Here is a 21,255-nt window from a genome sequence, read left to right as displayed (position 1 = left end):
CAAAGAACAGAGTAAAGAAGACAGACATACATGTTGGAGAGATGCAGACACCCAGTTTGTAAATAAAACCTTGATACAAAACCGTGTCAAATGCACTTGAAAAGTAAAAAACAAGATGGACAAGAACTGTCGAAATGGTTAGTAATAATACCAAATAACCAGAGTAGGTGCTTAGTTGCGGAAAGATAGAGACTTAAATCAGCCTGAGTGTGTGGAAGAATGTCAAAGAGTGACAAATTAGCATAGAATCTGAAAACCTCAAACAAAGGAACACAATAATATAAGATTTGTTACAAATGAAAAGAGTGTCGTTAAGTAAATTCATACACAAGTAGCTTGTTTACAAAGCTAAGCTACTGGTTGCTAAAGCAATAAAGTGATTTGGTAAATACAATTTTATATTAAGACTTTCATTATGTTGTTGCTTAAACTATAGTTGCACAGATTTTGTTTATGCCTTAAAGGACTCCCATCGAGATAATCTAAAGTGTACTTTCACCTAATGTTTAAGATTAAAATTGCATTCAATCACGAAAACGATCAGTTATGAAAAATAAAAAAAAATTTAACACATGTACAATAATTAAACAATTGGTCCACTGTAAAATATTAAATAATGAAGTTGAAGCAATGCCATTACATTATTAACATACATAAATTAAGTTAGATTACCATACGGTGAAGAAAAATGGACTCAAAACCTTATGAATTTATAAAAATTATGTAACTTGTGTTTTCTTTTAGCATTCCTTACATATTGGAGGGGGGTAGTACTTTCAACAGTAGATGCACGTTTCTACTTTTATTTGTTTAAGATACAAAGTTTATCTAAGTTTTGGTTTCTTTTTTTATATAATTTACTGAGTTCTGACTTAGCATTTTCCCTTTGTAGAGGCCCGGCATGGCCAGGTGGTTAGGCACTCAACTCGCAATCCGATGGTCGCAGGTTCGAATCCCCGCCACACAAAACATGCTCGTCCTTTCAGCCGTAAGGGCGTTATTATGTGACGATCAATCCCACTATTCGTTGGTAAAAGAGTATCCCAATGATGACTAGCTGCCTTCCCTCTTGTCTTACACTGCTAAATTAGGGACGGCTAACGCAGATAGCCCTCGTGTTGTTTTGCGCTATGGGACAACTTCTGCTCCCAACTAAATGAACAAACCGACCGTAGTTAGTTCTGGCTACACTTAAAAAGATTCACAAATGAACCCACGACAAGAAACTACCCAACACTGGAATATAACAACACCTTAGCACAAACCAACAAAGAAAAAGCAGAAGCCTTCGAGCATCAATTACAAAACACATTTAAAACACATAATGACACGGACATGAGCAACTATTACTACAACAAAATAAACAGCCACGTAACAAATAACGTAGAATTATACAAACAACACTTTCCAGTCAACATTATGAACAGCAACATTAATATTACAAATGACTACAATACATATCTACTCACCAGAAAAATCAAAGTCAATGAACTTGAACAAGCAATCAAAATTTCAAAAAACAAAGCGCCGAAAAATGATGAAATACAAACAATATTTCTCAAAAAAGGCACTCCAAAATTATTTGACCACCTATTAGCCATATTTAACTTATCTCTATACTCTGGATACATTCCAGTTTCTTGGAAGCAAGCTAATATTTTAATGTTCCACAAAGACAGAAAACCAACCAATAAACCAAACAGTTATCGACCGATCAGCCTGACCAGCTGTGTTGGTAAAATTATTGAAAGAATAATAAGCAACAGACTCTCCACATTTTTGGAGATTAATTCAAAATTACCAGAAGAACAAAACGGATTTAGAAAATATAGACAAACAACAGATCACTTAATTATGTTAGCTGAAACAATAATAAACAGCTTTAATAAAAAAATAATGCACTGTCGCCTGCTTCCTTGATATCATCAAGAAAGCATTCGACACTGTATGGCACAATGGTCTTCGGTTCAGTGTGTATGAAATGGGACTACCGCGAGAAATTATTCGCTGGTTATCCAACTTTTTGGAAAACAGAAAATGTAGGATAAACGTAGAGGAAACTTTCTCGGAGTTCTTCACTCCAGAAGCTGGCGTCCTTTAAGGAGGGGCGGTAAGTCCTATTCTCTTCGTCATATATATAAATAATATGCCACTCAAAGACCCAAACCATGGATACGTGTCACAGTTCGCTGATGATGTAGCAATTTGAAAAAGTGCTCCTACACCAGAAATAGCAGCCACTAACTTACGAACACAACTAAATAGATTATGTGAATATTGTGAAAAATATAGAATTAAAATAAATACAGTGAAGACACAATTAGCAACATTTTCAAAATCAACGAAACATCAAAAAGTTCAACCTCAGATCTACATGAACGGAAAGCTTCTACAAACTCCTACATCTGCAAAATATTTAGGGTTAACATATGATTCGAAATTTACATGGATAAATCATGTAAATAACATAAAAACAAACATTTGGCGAAGAATAAACTATGCTAGGAGTCTAACTGGTAAAAACTACGGAACAACACCAGAAAACATCATTAAAATATACAAGACATACATTAGACCTGTAATAGACTATGCAGCTCCTGCATGGATCAATGTAAGTGAAAAACAAATACAAACCAAACTCCAAACATTACAGAAATACACTAATTATATCAGCATACAGAGTACCTAAAAACCACTTCCTCAAAGTTCGTGCACAATTACTCAAATACACAAATAATACCAGATAGTTTTCTGCATAGTACAATAAAATATTTTAATAAAAATTGGCGAAAAAATAAGTTGTTGTGCAAACTAGACAGATATTGCATACATGATGAAGAGAGATCTAAACACCTCTCCCCGTCAAATTTGTACATCAGATCATCAAGATAAAATTATTTAAAATAATAATAATAATAGTAATAATTAAATAGAACTAAAATAAAACAGGTCACCTAAGTGCTAGACTTATTAAAATAATAATAATAATATGAAAGAACAATATAAATGGACATTGCCCTGAAAAGGACCAGACTAAAGTTATCATACTCTAGCCATTCAGTATTTATTCGTAATATATTAATCAGGCCACTCCAACAAAGTTATGGAAGGAGGAAGAGGTCTAGTGTACCTGACCCTCTTGGGTATACAAATATATACACCCAAACACCAGAGAGAGAGAGAGAAATATATAATTTAAATTCACTTTCAGAGTGTTTTCAACAAAGAAGGTGACTACCTCCACAATTTACATTTTCTCTATAATTTAAGGTGTGCGCTGTTGCTATATAGTAAACAAGTTTTACATAATGATTAAGCTTTGTTATTGACAATTCTTAAATCGTCAAATAATCTGACTTTTAGCTTGGTGTAAAATGCTCTTTTGTAACCCGAAATTATTTTAAAGCCCCTGTAATATAAGATTATAGAGAAAAGAAAATGTAACAAGATTGAAGAAAATAATTAAAAACTTAATTAAAGATAACATGCAAGTAAGAGGGAAATAATTTCAGATATATTGTAAATACGTAAACAAGAACTAAAATATCACAAATTTGGAGACATCGGTAACAATGGGCGGATTTCCTAGAAAACTACGAATATCATTGACAAGTGATAAATCAAATCATAGACTGGGCTTCACACTTATCTGTTGTATTTTAAACATTTTATCTAGCTAAATAAATCACAAGAATAAATTAGTTGCATTGATTCTGCATAGTCATAAAATTCCTGTTTTATATAGGATTATTGTGTGAGTAAAAAAGGTTTTAAAACACCATACACATAATTAACACTAGACGACTATGTAATGCTTAACATTGGTAAGTAGATTTTAATTTTATTTTTCATATCTACCAATTTTTTGTAGCTAGTTGTTTATTCAATAAGTTAGTGATTGAGGGTCGTGACTCGATTTTCAGGCCTCTTACACTCAGCAATGTAGATTACAAAATGAATAGATAATAGAATTACGAGTTTTCTGAATTTTTAACTTCAACCAGCTCAAATTTCTGGAGTTCACGGAAGGGATATACTTATGTCAATATGCGCCGGGATATAATACAAATATCCAATAGCAAAGGCACTCCTAGTTGTATGATCTCACAAGATCAGGAGAAAGCCTTTGATAAAATAGATCATAAATTTTTGTTATATGTATTAAAGAAATATAGCTTTCCTCAGAAATTAATTAACTGGATCAAAGTGATATATAAAAAGGTGACTGCGAAAATAAATATAAACGGACACTTGATAGACATGTTAGAAATTGAGACAGAAGTAAGACAAGGATGTCCCCTTTCTCCAACTTTACATGTTCTACTTATCGAAACTTTTCTCAGTAGCGTTAACGCAGATCCGGAAATAACAGGAGTACATATCCCGGGTAATTACGGCATTCAGCAAAAGTGCCTTGCACACGCTGATGACGTTAACTACAGAAAAAGCAATAGTAAAAAGCAGGCTGTCATTAGACACCTATTGTAGCGCAAGTGTAGCAAAAATAAATAAAGAAAAGTCCAAAGGTTTCTGGCTGGGTAGATGGAGAATTAGAAATGACTCCCCATCTAATATCAGCTAGACAAAACGTTCCATCAAAATTTCAGGAATATGGCTGGGTCCGTACGACCCAATAGCCCACAAATGGAAACTCAAAGTTACAGAAATTGAGGAAAAAATAGAGAACTATCAAGCTAAAGCACCAGCCATAAAACAAGTTATATATCTAGACAGAACACTTCCGCCCCAGAGACGGAAATCAAGAAAATAAATAGAATAATATACAGTTTAACATGAAACTCTAAAAGAGAACGTCTGTCATGAGAAAAAGTCAATCTCCCGACCAACGAAGGAGGCCTAGGTCTACCCAAGTTGGAAAACTACCTTACAGCAGTTAATATCCAGAACACGTGTAAAATTATGGGGGTCTGAACACAACTGTGATCTTTTCTATAACTACACAGTTGGTTTCAACGCCAAATTTTACGTAAATAAGACCAAACCCCAAGCACTACGAGCAGAAACTCCGCTAGCCTACCGAAAAAATATGATAACAGAAACAAAAAAGGTGATAAAGAAAAACCCAGCAATTCAACCATATAAAATGTCAACGGAAAAGATATATGAAAATCTAACAGACAAAATCCAAGCCAAAATAGTAAATCAATATTCACATATAACCTGGAAGACAACATGGACTACAACAAGCAACAGGAAAATAAAGACAAAAGAGATCTAAATTATAAAATAACGCATGATATAGTAAGTGTGTTTGTTTTGAATTTTGCACAAAGCTACTCGAGGGCTATCTGTGCTAGCCGTCCCTAATTTAGCAGCGTAAGACTAGAGGGAAGGCAGCTAGTCATCACCACCCACCACCAATTCTTGGGCTACTCTTTTACCAACGAATCGTGGGATTAACCGTCACATTATAACGCCTCCACGGCTGAAAAAGCGAGCATGTTTGGCGCGACGGGGATGCAAACCCGCGACCTTCAGATTACGAGTCGCACGCCTTAACACGCTTGGCCATGACGGGCCAAAAAAGTAGGAAATAATAGGTAAATTTTAGGTAGGGTTACGTAAGCGTGTTGCCCACAGAAACATCGTCATCAACCAGGTGGTTGAGGCATTCGTCTTCTAATCTGAGGTTTAAGGGTTCGAATCCATATCACACCGAATATGTTGTGGTGTGAAAGTAAATAACCGTTTAGGAAGTGAGTCAGATTTAGAACTTTATTAAAAAAAGACGTTTGTTCAATGATTCAATGATAATTAGCCCGTGATCTTTAATTATGTGAAAGAAAACTCGTGACGACACGCCATTCATCCTAATCACCGCCTCAAGAACTTGGTTATCTTCACGAATTTCAAAAAGTCGGTTTAAACTATCAGCCTTTCCTTTTGCTTCACGCTAACCTCATAAGCACTACATGGTTTCATTGACGCCAACTAATGAAAATGAGTTTCTTCCATTTTAAAAATTGGCATAGGATCTACAAATCCCAGCTAATCTGATGGACCCGAAGTCCCATATCGGTCGTTGGTCTTGAGATGCTCATACTTATTGCTCGGTACTTATCTTTGGCTCTTTTCCGCTGATATTTGCTTGCTTGTGTATATATATCTACGTATGGAGGCACTTGTTCCCCAGAAAATGATATATATATATGCATACCCTTTCTGTAGACTTTTCCATCACCTCTAAACCCTCTCACGAAGAATTTCTGCTGGCGTTCATGTGTGAACATGTATATGATAAAAAAAAAAAAAAAGCTCTTATATGAGAACACTAAGATGTATTGATTTGAAGAAATAAAGACTACAGAAAAGAATAATTTTACTGTAAATTTCTTAGTGTTGTATTAAAAACGCAACTGTCAGGAAAGCTTATCATGAGGATATCACTAATGTAAGTAATATGTTTATATTACAATTGAAATCACTTTTTAATGTTGTTATTTATGCTACTAGACGGCACTGCTAGGAGCATGCGACACTTTCTCTGCTGCAGATAACTATATGTTGTCTCATATAGTAAGTTGAATGACGTTTTGGTTTAGATAATTTTACTTCCCAGGATGCCTTACTGTATTACATGCGTTTGACTATTGGTGGATTGGGTAGCGTTTGATCCACAAATCTACTAAAAACTTTAGTGATAGTAAGGTAGACTATGATATACATTAATATTATGTATAAACGTTGATTGAATATTTATATTTCTACTTCTTACCTTCCACTTTTCAGTGTTTTATCTAGGAGTTCACCACTATCCGCATTGGCGTTATTATGCAGCTGAAAGTTGAGTGGTATTTTTCTTGAATGTTGAATTCCTCAAATATCAAGACCAGCTTCCAATATATTAATTGATTACTTAGACAATAAACAGCAAATTTCGTCATCCAGTGATTTCGTCACTACATCGGATTTATACTAATAGAGAAGTGAGTTATCTGCAAGTTTCGTCTGATTTCAACTAGGTATCGGGAGTTTAATCTTTGATAAGCCACTGGCAGATTAGTAATAATTAATACTATTTAAATTATTAGTAATATTACGTGTTACTATTACAGTGTTAGTGTTTTTTAGTGTTAGTTAAGTTAATACTTAATTTAATTAACAATAAATATTTTGCTCTCAATTGTAAATGTAGTTTGTATAGAACTAAATAGAACTAAATATTAAATTTGTAGTTTGAAGATGGTGAAGGGTCAGAGGAATGGACTCTATCAAACTATCGTTATCAATACCCCTAATAGTATTTTTAATATAAAATTGTTAGCAAATTATAGCGTATAATAGTTTGAATATATCTTCATTATATTTTTAGAGAAAAAGTTGCAAGATGACTGAGAATCCAGCTGAATGCAGTATTAAAGTAGTATGTCGAATTCGGCCTCTTAACAGTTCAGAAGAGAAAACGGGAAGCAAGTTCATTGTGAAGTTTCCACCAAATACAGAAGAATGTGTTTCCATTAAGGTAAACCTGTATGGTTAAAATGAGTTTTTTAGCAGATTTTATTGTGTGAACAATATTGCCAATGGTCAAACTGTTGTACCTGTTCTAAATGCAAATTTTGCTGTAAAAGCTGTAATTTGTAATAAAACATACTTAATCAGAAAGTCAATGCAATGTAGAACTATTAATAGGGAAATGTCACTTTCAAAAAATACTTTTGATAATGGAGAAATTTCTTATGATTAATAAATAATAAGTGTTATTTCATTCCAAATTTTAAAATGAAAAACAAGGGGAATATTTTGTTTGCATTTTAGAATTTGTTAGTATAAGTCATTTAGGAAACATTCACAAAATTATTGTTTAAACAGTGGTTAAATTCAACATTTTATGATTATTTTTGCCTTGCTAAATACTTTAGTAAATATTTTCAATTTATAAAGTGTGAATTGTGTGCATTACTTATCACTTTGAATTGTGGTTCTGTGTTTATTAGAAATGCTACATTTATAATGGCTCAGTAAATCCTAATTTACTCTCTCTGAAACAAGAGCTGTTATTTATGACCAGCTAAGGTTGAAGAGTATTTGGAGCAATCAGCTTTTCAAACAAATGTCACTTTCAACTTTGAAAGACTAACTTTCATAATATATAGTAAATTCATTTTACATCTTCAAAGATTTCAGAAACTTCTGCATTTGAAACTGTGCTTTCAAAAGGTATTGATTAATTAACAACAACAAATTATATTGTATAATACCATATACTAATATTACTGTTTGATTACTATTGTAAAACAATTAAAAATATATTGGGGTAAACAATACTTAAACTCTTGTCACATCCAGTTTTCTCTTAAAGGTCCACATTTCAAAAGTGCTTGGGTCATGTATGATATTTGTTAATTTATATCAAGACTTCTCAATGTGCATGTTTTTTTAACATCATAAACTTCTGCCAGTCATCCTTTATTTATTTTGAGGTAGTTTCATATTCATAAGTAAGTTAACTGCTATCCTGATTTGCTTTTGTAATATTTAACTTTAACAAAATAATTTCTAGATGTATGTACGGGAAATTCTCTGTGTCACTTTTCAATTTTTTAGGCACCATGATACCCTGACAATTTAGTGTTTTCGACTTAATTATTCATGTAATTTAACACCCAAGTAATATATTTCTAGTAATTGTTTTATAAGTTGTTTTAAGAACATTGGTGAAGTATTGCAACTGAATTTTTTGTTGATATTAATGATACCTTTCTTCCAGAATAAAGTGTACATGTTTGATAAAGTGGTGAAACCAAATGCCTCTCAAGAGAAGGTTTACAATGAGGCAGCAAAACCTATTGTTTCAGGTGAGTCTCTATTTAAATTTTTCTACTGTGTTGTCATAATTATATTCTTTGTATGCTTTTTCATTCAGTGAACAGTTTAACTTTGCTCCTAATAAAAATGTAATATTTGTCACTTTCTCCGGTGATGGGCCCAGCATGGCCAGGTGGTTAAGGCACTCGACTCATAATTTGGGGGTTGTGGGTTCAAATTCCCGTCACACCAAACATGCTCACCCTTTCAGCTGTGGTAATGTTATAATGTGATGATCAATCCATTATTTGTTGGTAAACAAGTAGCCCAAGAGTTGGAGATGGGTGGTGGTGGCTAGCTGCCTTCCCTCTAGTCTTGCACTGCTAAATTAGGGATGGCTTGTGCAGATAGTCCTTGTGTAGCCTTGGGTGAAATTCAAATCAATCTCTGATGTGCCTTGTTCTTAATTTGAGTACAATATATTTAATTGTCTGATATTATCATTCACTATTGGACTTTCAACATGATCAACTTGCAATTTTAAAGGAGATAAAATACTACCATTAAACTATCCTTCATAGAAGGTGTTAACAGTAAGTTATCTGACAATAGCAAACACACAAATACACTTAAGGCTACAAAATTACACAAATTTTATCATTAGTATCCCAAGAATAAAGAGGTATGAACAATATATAAGGTATATACAAGCAAAGTTGTATTAACAATATTGCAGGATATACAGTATATCTTTTGCATATTAAAACAGTTTCTCTATTGTTATTTGCAAATCTGCAACAATTTTTTGGTATGTATTTACTAGAAATGTTTGTAAATATGTACTTGAATTGTTTCTAACATGTGGGACATATTGCTAGCCACTTCAATGTTCATATGGCAAAAGATGCTAGAAGAAAAATTCATACACAACAAGACTGTGAATGTATACAATGAAGTGGAATGTTGAAAATGTGTAATGTGTGTTTTTAGACTTGTAAAGGGAGGGAAGAATCCCAGCATTTAATCAAAATATTAATGCAAAATAAAAATGAGCTAGACTTAGACCAGAAATGGTAGAATATTTTGCAGTTGTAGTCGTGATGTATGTTTTAATGTGGACATCAGTTTGAATCAGTAAGTATTTTGTATAATCCTCATTTCTTGTATTAGTCATTTTATAATGGAAAAACCCAACAACAAACAAACAAACAGTAACACAATTTGTGTACATAAGATTGTCATTCTAACCCTTATTACAGTGCTTGCAAAACATGTAGTGGGGGCTGGAATGCCATTTTCAGGAGATAAGTTTATATCATTTACCCCCAAATGTTAATACTTTTTTTTTTCTGTTATGGACAGCTGTCACCTTCTCACAATTGCTTTCCAGACAGTGAAGGGTGATACAGGTATGGAATGTTGTAAGCTTGAGGACATATATCTCATTCTACTGTTTTGTATTTCCTTTTTATTTTTTTCATGAATTTCATCATGTGAGACTGACAAACAGATGTTAAACAAAGATAGTGTATCCCTACTTCTATGTGACCTACTTTTTCAGTCACCTCCAAAAGCAAGGGTGCATTATAGCTTGTACCCTGGGGATCCCTTTTAATTTATGCATCATCTTTAATTTTATTTATTTATTTTTGGGGTCTTGTTTGTTCATTTTAATATATGTTTGATGTTTTGTATCTATATTAATTCTGTTTTTTTTTTTATTGTTAAGAAATTATCTGTAAAAGGTGAGTTTACTTTGATTAGGAGCCGGTTATACTTGTTTCTTTTTCTACTATGAAAACAGAATTGCTCTGCTATTACACATTTGGGGTAACATCTTTGTTTTGTATGTAATCATTTGAACAAATCTGTTTCAACTGTGTACAAAGTATTAGTAATGGATATTTTAGAAACTGTTTCAAATCCTTGTCTGTGCTTACAATTTTTTGTATTTCTAAATTGAAAAGCTACAATAAGAAATACATTAGTTTATTGCAACTGATAATCACTCTGTTACTTGGATTTTAGATGTTCTCATGGGCTACAATGGAACAATATTTGCTTATGGACAGACTTCTAGTGGCAAAACGCATACTATGGAGGTATGTTGTACATCTAATGAGAAATAACTTTAACACAATGAAGGATAAATAAACTTCAGTAACAAAAATTACAATTTTATTTTTATACTGTACATACTTCCAGAGTACTCATGAAATTAATGATTTAAAAAATAGAGGAATTTCCAATGTGTTCCCCAGTGGCTGCATTATAACTATAGAGTTCCACGAAATATTTATTTTGATGTCACTTGTAAAGGGGTAAGAAAACAAAAATTTCAGTTTAAGAACTTTCTTGTCTCAGGAAGATTTGTTCATGTAGATATTCAGGAGCATATTGGAACGATTTTAGAAAACTTGTACATTACAATAAAAATAATAATAAACCCAATAATATTCCATTAACTGCAATAAGGTTAAATTATAGATATTCTGAGAAGTAACAGCAAGTGATTTCTCCAATAAACCCCAGTATTATCAAACAAATAAATTTATTAAATATTTAATTGGTAAGTGAATGTTTTTAATTTATTATGATTTGTGTATTTACCAAACAAAGTAGATTGTACTAATAGTGTAAAATAATTGATAAACTGATTCTAGTTAAAGAGTTTAGGGATTTACACTTTGTAATTATAATCTTTTATCTAAAAATGGTGAATATCTTTAATGGGTTATATGTAGCTTATTGTTCTTTTTCCTTCATTTTAGGGTGTCTTGGATAGCCCTACACTACAAGGAATTATCCCAAGAATAGTCAATGATATATTTAACTACATCTATACCATGGATGAAAACGTGGAATTTCATATCAAGGTGAGTTGAATGTGTGCATCCTTAATTAGTGCAGTTGTTTAAATATTTGCTTTTCTTTTAAATGGAATGTGTAGTTAAAGAAATATTGGTAAAGTTATCATAAACAGTGTCTTTTATTATCATTTGTTATGATTTTTTTTTTGTTCATTCTTTTTTACAAATTTTTAATTGTTGGTAACCCCAAATCTTCCTTTCTGTATCTGTAGAAAAAATTCTTGTTTCTTAACTCTCTGAGTTCAGTATAAATTTTGCAATAAATTTTCCAATTATTTGATTATCTGAAACTTCCATTAACACTTGTGATAAACTTGTTTAAACACCAAGTTCTTTTAAGTCTCTATAAAATCAGTGCAAATATTTCCTAAACTTTGTAGAAGTTTAGCTTGCATCAAATAGAAAGTTGAGTAGATTGTCTTTGGTATATAACTTTATAATGTCCACTATTACTACTACCACCACCACCACCACCACCCTTGTTTCATGTTTTTACAGCTTTGAGTACACATGCAGATACTGTAGAATTGAAGAGTTACATAATGCTGAATTTGTCTTCATAATTATTGTAAATACTATACTTCAAAACTCTTACACACATTTCTGTAAATTTTTCAGACTTTGAGAAGTACCACATTTAATACCATCCACTTTTTATTATTCTTTTGTTTTCCCATCATTTTAATTTTTTTTTTAAGTATATTCATTTTAAATTCATCTCAAGGTTGTTTCTTTTGGAGCTCTTATTGTTTGTTCTTGAACAACTCCTGGGGTAGAGAATTTGATCCCTAAATGTAAGTTTTTATTTCATTTAATTTTTTTTTTCTGTTTTTATTTATGCTTTTATTCACACCAAATGTACTACAAGCAGAATTTAAGTAAAATATCTTTTTTCACACTTTATAGTATGCCTAAAAGCTTGTGTTCCATAATTTCCTTTTTTTAACATCAATATTTTTTGTAAAGTTGCCCCCCTCCTTTATCAACTTAGTGTGGAAGTGACCACAGTCCATGTGATACAATACTATAGACAACTAAATATGAAGCAAATTTTGTGTGTCTTAGTAACATTCTATTTGATTATAACAATTTAAAGATGGTTATAATGAGAAATGCTGACTATAAATAATGACCATTAAGACATTCTGTGTTATCCTTTTGTTCAACAATAATATTCTAAGATTGTTGCAGGAAATTTGATTTGTAACTGATTCCAAAGTTCCATCAATTAACAAAACAAAACTGTTTTGCAGGTTTCATATTTTGAAATATATCTAGATAAGATCAGAGACCTCTTAGATAGTAAGTATATAATTTACTATGTGAATTAATAAACAACAAAATTATACATTCAGTGTAATAAATATAAATAGACTTCAAGTTCTTCTGTGAAAAACTGAAATGTTAGTTGCTAAATGTTGTTGGATGTTATCATGACAATTGGATGTATGGCTAGGTATTTTAGTAAATCGATTACAAGTCCACAATCCTGTATCCAAAGTTCCAAAAACTCAAGTTTTTTTCATGGAGCGTCAGTATAAAACTGACCCAACTTCATACCCACATGACTCAGGTGTAGGGTGGCCTAGCTGCCCAGCAGTCTGACAGGCACATCAGTTGTGTCTCAGCGCTCCTACTGGTCACACACGTCTGCTGTTCACTGATATTTTTTCTTGCTTTTTGTTTTGTGACTTTGTGTTTAATGTCACTGTGAAAATGCCAAAAAGAGCTGCAGAGACCCCTATGGGTAACAGTGATAAAAGAAAAAGGAAGCATCTGACATTATCAATAACACAGAAAGCGGAATTATTGCAGAAGCTTGATTGTGGTGTGTCTGTGTGGCGTCTTGCTGAAGAATATGGTGTCGGAACTACCACTGTATATGATTTAAAAAAAACATTTGTTTCAAGATCTGAAAAATTTCGAAACACAACTGGCTCCAAGGGTTTTGGAAAAGGGATTGTGGATCTGTATAACAATACTGTTTTTGTAGTGAAACCTACTTAATATCCATGAGTACTTTGAATGTAGTTGTAATTCTCTAACACATAGTTAGGTGATTAGTATTATATATTACTTCATATTTATTGTTTTATTAGAAAACTTGCTATATGTAAAATTAGAAGTATCATGTTTGAATGTGGTGAAGTGTATTCAGAATACAGAAACATTGTGTAATAACAAGGTGTATTAAAAATAGGGGTGTGGTGTGGTTGTGTGGGCTATAGATAGAAAGTTTGAGCAGAAAGAACAACAGTTATGGGTTTATAACCATGTTTTGGACTTTGTATATGTGTAATGCATGGTAAACTCACTATTACTAGAGGTTGTAGCTTGTTTTAATCAATGCGTATAATTCCATAATTGTATTTAAAAAAAAAAATCCTACACTTTCATTGAATAAGCTTAGTTTTAAACACTATTTAAAAGGCTTGTTTTCAAATAGATATTTTAATAACCATGTTAATTTTGGATTGCAGTGTTATTTTCTCTGTTCTATTGATATTTACCATGGACAAGATAAGTTAACAATTGATGCTTTATTGGTAAAACAATCAGGTTATTCTTAGAAAAAAAATTAGACTTGAATCAAGTTTAAATCATTTATTGACAACATTTCAACTGCAATACATGTCATGCACAAAATATGTTTTTTTAAAACATACACTTTTAGTGTAAGCCAGTCTTTATTAATAATATATTTTACATTGGTTTGTTCAAATTAAAAGTAATTTGCTTCTCATTCTAGTTTCCAAGACTAATCTTTCAGTTCATGAAGATCAAAACCGTGTTCCTTTTGTTAAAGTAAGTAGTTTGTTATGGCTCAAACTTCTTTCTGTAATTTATTATAAGCAATGGAATGATAAGCTAACACTTTTTATTTTCCTAGTTTAAATAAGTCTTGGGAGTTAAGGTTTAGTAAAAACTCCTGTAATATAATTTGCTTAATTGAAAAAAAAAATAAACAGGTATTAGAATTTTTGATATATTTCTATTTTGTGTTGACCATTGTGGTTCATGTGTATCAGCAAGATCAGAGACTGCTTCGAATTCTGCATGTTTAATGAATGAAAAATGGCACTTTAATAATATATAGCAGGATTTGGAAAGGTTTTGAAAGCTGAGAATGGGTTCTAGAGTTGCTCTTTACAATCTGTAAAATTTACGACACACACAAAACATCTGTTTTCTGTTGACAGAGCAATTCTCACTATGAATAAAAAAAACACAACAAGCAACAACAACCATGGCTAAAACTCTTATACGTTGGAAATAAATCTGGAACACTTATGTAAAGACTCTTATAATTGCAATATTTCCAGACTTCTCTCTATATGTATTTATTTAGGATAACACATGAACCATGTGAATTGCAGCATACTGCATGGGTAAAAGTATTTTTGAAATACAGGCTCTAGGAGGCCTACTAATAGATTTCAAAAATGGTTAGATATATATGTAAAAATATTGTTTCTGAGATGAAACATCTTATTTGTAATGTTTGCTATAAGTTATTCAAATTTTAATATTTTTATTGTTTGTACTTCTAAATTTATTTCTAATGAGAAGATAACAAATATATGATAAAATTACAAAATCTCTTTTTATCCCAAAATTTTCAATTTGTTGTTGCTCTTTCTGACATACAAGTTTTGTATCACCTTCACAAGGCTGCAGAATGATGTGAAATTTCTTCTTTTATAGTTTAGACTTAAGCAAGCTTGTATAGTATATTACGTACACTGAATAAATGACTGCTGAACTCTGATAAATACCTGTTTATTATAGAACACAGTAGTAAATAATAACATTACTGAATATTATTTTTATTCACTAAACGAATGTTAAACATAATGATGGATGATATTGTTCAACACCTGTATACATGGGATAAACAGCTGTTGAATACGATGGTGACAAGGAATGTTGTTCAGCACAGTGTACATTGACTAAGAAGGTGTTGACAGATACTAGCAGATGTCGGGCATAATTTGCTGTAATAATCTAGATCTTTGGTACTTTGGGTGACACTTGTGATGTCCTGTTTATTGGCAAGTGTTAGTTACAGGTTTAAGAAACTGAGGTTTAGTGTCATTAAATAATTGAATAGGAACATTGTATACTTAATAACCATGGCTCATGTACTAAACAATGTACATGTTGTAAAAAATTTAAGACTTAATGTACTCACTACGATATGCTGCATAGTGAAGTTTGAATGTTGCTTCTTCTAGGGGGCAACAGAGCGATTCGTCACTTCTCCTGAGGAAGTAATGGAGGTGATTGATGAAGGAAAATCCAACAGGCACATTGCAGTGACAAGTAAGTGGTGTTAATTTAGTTTAAATAAAATCTTAACTTTCTTTGCTCACATTTCAATAACGATATTTTGTAAATTGCAACTGAGGTGTAAAAGTTAGTGATTATGTGAATGTTTGTTACTTCTGTTCTTGGTGTTATACGTATCCTAGTGTTTTATATAAAATTTGTTTTTGGTTTGATAAGATTCTAATACATATGTAAATTCAGTTTTAGTTTCTTTAACCTTTCAAGATGTCAATGTTTTGTGTATTACTGTGTAAGTGCCAGTTTTTATAAATAAACATTACTATTTTATTAACATCGTATCATCTGAAATGCAGATATTTTATATACACAGGATATTTATTAAGCCTTTTTAAAGATGTATTTCATTTTCTTTTGTTAACTTATGATTTACAATAACAACCGCTTCATAATGTAGCCAGTTACTATGCTGTCGTATAAATGTTGCATACAGTATCTGACTGATGGTTGGTGTTGTTTTGTATATAAAGAGTTGATCTAGGGACATATATCTGATGCTACTTTGCTGGAAGAAACAGTCTAGTTAAAAACAAACAAACTGAAGTATCAGAACTAAATATTTATAATTTATATGATGAATATGTAATATTGTGTTGAAAAATGTAATGAAAATGGCAAATGTAATTTTATATAAAAATATAACATTTAGTATGCTTTTTTAAACATACCTAAGGACTAAATTACAAAACTAACAATACTTTACACAAAGAATTATTTTTAAAAAAGTTACTTTAGTAAAACACCAGTGAATTTCGTGAAGTTAATTCTGTGCCTTTCTGGTGGAATATAAATAACAGAATATCATAATGAAATAACAAGGACAAATGAAGGTTTGCCACAAAACTCAATACTACAAGTTTCAGATTTTTTTTTTCTTGCATATTTAGAATAGGAAGGACAAAAAGTCTGTGGTAAATGATTGTAAATAAATTACCAAATTTTGAAATGATGCACATGATTGCCTTGTCTTTTTAAAAACAAGAAACTTTTAAAGGAATAAAAACTAATAGGGTTGAGTTTCACAGTTTTTGACTTAACTGTTTCAAACATCACTATTTTAAAACTATTATAGGATGCAAATAGCTGTATTAAAACTATGTATTGCTGGCTTTATATTCAATGTTGAAAAGTATTCTCTGTGTGGACAAGAAATTAATTTCCAGTATCTGAATTTTGTTGTTGTTTTTTTTCAGGGGGCACAAAATTGACAGTAAGGGCTAAAGTTTCTTTTAAATTATTTTCTCTAAAAAAACATAAAACATGTATTAAAACATTTTAAATATTAACATTTCAGTGTTAATTTATTTAAAAAAATTAGTACAATAAATTACAAATAATTTAAAAAAGTTGTTGCACATTCTATGAGTAATTTGTGCAATGTGCAGCCTCGAAAGAAAGTGTCTTGTTTATTGTATGTGTCTGTTATAGGATTCCAACATTTGTATAAAATTTACTTTGTTTTTATGTGATAAACTGCTAGTATCTTGATTATGTAAAAATCGAATATTTGAGTGTTCTTGTTGGTTTGAATCTGTGTACTAAAGATAGGATAATGTTGATGCTTTTGTATGGTGGAATATTACAAATATCTGTATCAATGCGTCTTGTGAGACTTCTCTTGAAACAATTTGGTTTCAGGAGGGGTATTTTGTGATTGTAACATTTAATGTGCTTTTTTTGGACTTTATGGATTTATTAGTCTTAATGCAATAGTGTTATGAATTCTGTGTACTATAAAACTGTTATGAAAAGATCGCACCTGATTATGAATGGTCTTATTTTGCATCTTTTGTACAGGTGTTGTTGTGTTCTTTCTTATTTTTTTTTGACTTGGTTAGAAAATGTGTAGGTTTATTACTATGATGCTGTTTCTATGGAAAGTTTTTACCTTAGCATTTAGAGCCAGTGAAAATATTATGTTCTAGTATTAATAGTTTGAATACAAAAATAATTATTGAATTTTATCATGAAATAAGTGAGACCACTCCCCTTGGAAAAAAAAAAAAAAAGGTTATGATACAGAAAAATAATTCAAGTGAGGTTTTTCAACATTTTGGTCCTCAAGGCTCACTTAATTAACAGTAAAGACTCAAATGTGTAATTTGACTTGTTAACACGATCACCAACCTAACCAACATTGAAGCTAAAGTTTTTGTATTCATGCTGTAATACAGTAAAACAATTACAGTAACTTAACACATGTCTCACAGGTCATTTGTTAAAATGTTACTGTATCAACAAGTGATAGTGTGATGAGCACCATATTGTCTAGCCCTTTTTTCTCTCCTTCCTTCTCATTAAACAAATTGAAATACAGTAGATAAAGTTTTTATGAAACTGCTGGAAACGTGTTCCTAACTTACCCACAGTCATATTTAAACAAGTAATGATGGCATGTAGGTTTGGTACTAATACATTTTTTTTTGTCAGACATGAATGAACATAGCTCACGTAGCCACAGTGTCTTTCTGATCAATGTGAAACAAGAGAACTTGGAGAACCAGAAAAAACTAAGTGGTAAATTGTACCTTGTGGATCTAGCTGGAAGTGAAAAAGTGAGTATTATCATGTATATCAACTTTTATTTTGGTTCACTTAATCAATGAATAAAAAGGCATAACTTGAGTAGAAGGTGAGTGATTTTGATGTCTGCCCTGTTTTTTAGTTGCTAAGAAACTAAAACTAGTCTTGATGAAACTGTTACTAAGTAAAATATAGAAACGTACCATTGTTGTTCAAACAAAATTATTATTGTAAAAAAAATAATTTATCTTGAACTTTTAAGTGATGCATTCTGTGTTCTTTGCAAGATTTATGAATAGCTGATCAGGAAAGTAAGCCGTTATTTTCAATGTTAAATGCTACGTTTAATAGAAACTTGCTTCTTACAAAAGTAAAATATCGTTGAACAGATTTTTTTTTTGTATACATGTACACTGTATTAAAAACTTGTGTTGTTCTAGGTCAGCAAAACGGGTGCTGAAGGAATGGTATTAGATGAAGCAAAAAACATTAACAAGTCTCTTTCTGCCCTTGGTAATGTTATTTCTGCTCTAGCTGATGGAAATGTAAGTTTCATGAATTGCAAAACATTTGTTTCAAATAAAGAATTTTATAAGTGCCATAGGATAGATGTTTCATTGTCTTTGTTCTGGGTTGGCCCTGTACTACAGCTTACGATTTATCAACTGTCGAGTTGAATTTGAATCCATCTAGTACCAAATGTTTTTCACACTTTGAGAATGGCAGACAGTCTTTTGACATTGGTAGGGTGCTGCTAAATAGTTGCCTTCCATCTAGTCAGCTTTTCAAAGTTGGGTACAATGATTTTTCTTTGTTCTATAAATACAAATACTTGAATTGGGAAATTTCTATCCTCTGAAATTTGATACCTAACTTGTAAATTGAGAAAACTGAATCATTCTATTTCCTGTACTTAGTGTTGTGCTTATTAGATTCTATGTTAGAATGACTTTTATCTTTTTTACATATACAAACAGTTGTTTTAGTACATGATCTAAAGTCACTGCAAAGAAATTCTGCCATGTGTGCATTTCAGTGAGATGCTGCTTGAATACTAACTGATACTAACTTTGGAGTGTTATGCTTTTGTTAATACAGACCTTAAGTTTTGTTGAAAACCCTTATTTACAATCTATGGTAGTGTTTAGTAAACTGTTTAATATAGGAATGCCATATGTTAAATTTGCTACAGTCTCAAGTTGCAGTTATTTGAAGTGTATTATTACTGATAATTGTTTTAGGTATTTAAATATTTCTTAAAAAAACCATGTAAAATAGCATTTTCAATATTGGATCACCTAATTATGTTTGTAATATTACCACTACATTTTATATATAATGTGTTGAAATTTTGATCTGATACATATATGCTGTAAACTGCTAATTATCGTTGAAGTAAAATGTTTATTTTGATATATTTTATAACTATGTAAGACTTTTCGTTTGTTAGAAGACGCACATTCCCTATCGAGATAGTAAACTTACTAGAATCCTGCAAGAAAGTTTAGGAGGAAATGCCCGTACCACAATCATAATCTGTTGTTCTCCTGCTTCATATAATGAAACTGAAACCAAGTCCACACTTGACTTTGGCAGAAGGTAAACAAAAAAATTTTTATTAGCTGAAATAAAGAAGGTAAAGATACAAATATTTTTGTACTAAAGTTAATACCGTATCCTGTAAGTAAACTTGCACATTTATCATACTAGTTATTTCTAACTTTTACCTAGTTTTATTATGTGGTTACCCATTTAATCTGTATAACATGTACCCAAATAATGATAAAAGTAACTTTTGAAAATTTATATAATTGCCATTTTAGTATTTATTCTTTTAATGTCTTGTTTGCTGCATATATTCAATTTTTATTTTTTTTTATCTTTGTAAGACTTCGTATTTGGTGGTTTGTTTCTCTTGTTTGTGTATCCGTGTATTACATAATTTGTTAGTGCTATGTTTTGTGTATGTATGATTCTGTCTAATTACTTTTTTATTTGTACAAATTGTTACAACAAAGTGTAAACATGAGTCAATTATGAGTCTTCATTATTGATAGTAGTGAGACAAGTGTACAAAAACAGAAAATTTTCTATATACTGATAACTGTTTGATTAACAGTTTCTCTGTGTATTATGCTGTTTGGAGTTTACTCAGCATGAATTCTCTTCAATACAAAATATATTCAAGCCCCATCAAAGTTCTTTAATTGTTTATCCATTGGGTTAATATCAAAATGAGTGAAAGTTTTAGAAGCACCACTAATCATTGTTTCAATGTTAATATATCTCAACCTTATTTGCTACATCTAGTTTCAAGTGTTTTTGATATGAAGGACAAACTGTTTACATTAAAGACATAAAGTAGCAGTGAATGCATGAATACTGAAGTGTATGATTAATTATTGAAAAAAAAGATTTAATTTAAATACCAAACAACAGTGGGATCTTTCAAGTGTAGAACAAAAGTACCGGAAACACCTGATTTGCAAGTTTTAATCAAATAGTTCATTGTGATTTTGGTGATATGTGACATATGAACGCTGTTGTGTTTAGGAAGCTTATTCAAATTGAGATTTTAACAAAGTAACATGTATAAGTAGACAAAACATATTGCAACTGGAAGATATAAATATTAAAAGTAAGTTAATGTAACCCTGTACAGATAGTTGTGATGGTAAAACAAAAATCAAATTAATTTTAAATTTTCTACATAGTGCATAATATCAATGGTTGGCAAATCAGGATG

At 31.2% G+C, this 21,255-nt stretch overlaps 1 protein-coding gene and 1 pseudogene across 2 annotated transcripts in view; one reads left to right on the top strand and one right to left on the bottom strand.

Annotated features, from left to right (window-relative positions):
* Positions 1-6,836, bottom strand: part of LOC143235354 (uncharacterized) — a 63,739-nt gene extending 56,903 nt beyond the window's left edge. Inside the window, exon 1 of the mRNA XM_076473437.1 lies at positions 6,737-6,836. The gene's annotated coding sequence lies outside the window, so the exon portion shown is untranslated. The remainder of the gene's footprint in view (positions 1-6,736) is intronic.
* The window catches only part of LOC143235355 (kinesin heavy chain-like), a 34,332-nt pseudogene continuing 19,728 nt past the window's right edge, over positions 6,652-21,255 (top strand). The window contains exons 1-11 of the transcript XR_013019141.1: positions 6,652-6,669; positions 7,334-7,483; positions 8,732-8,819; positions 10,798-10,871; positions 11,541-11,645; positions 12,893-12,941; positions 14,389-14,444; positions 15,875-15,962; positions 18,417-18,541; positions 18,950-19,054; positions 19,960-20,108. The product of XR_013019141.1 is annotated as a kinesin heavy chain-like (transcript). The remainder of the gene's footprint in view (positions 6,670-7,333; positions 7,484-8,731; positions 8,820-10,797; positions 10,872-11,540; positions 11,646-12,892; positions 12,942-14,388; positions 14,445-15,874; positions 15,963-18,416; positions 18,542-18,949; positions 19,055-19,959; positions 20,109-21,255) is intronic.

The sequence above is a fragment of the Tachypleus tridentatus genome, chromosome 12, assembly GCF_004210375.1.
Source record: "Tachypleus tridentatus isolate NWPU-2018 chromosome 12, ASM421037v1, whole genome shotgun sequence".
In the NCBI taxonomy this organism is placed as follows: Eukaryota; Metazoa; Arthropoda; class Merostomata; order Xiphosura; family Limulidae; genus Tachypleus; species Tachypleus tridentatus.
Note: the sequence above shows the minus strand (reverse complement) of the source record. Positions and strands in the feature narration are given on the sequence as shown.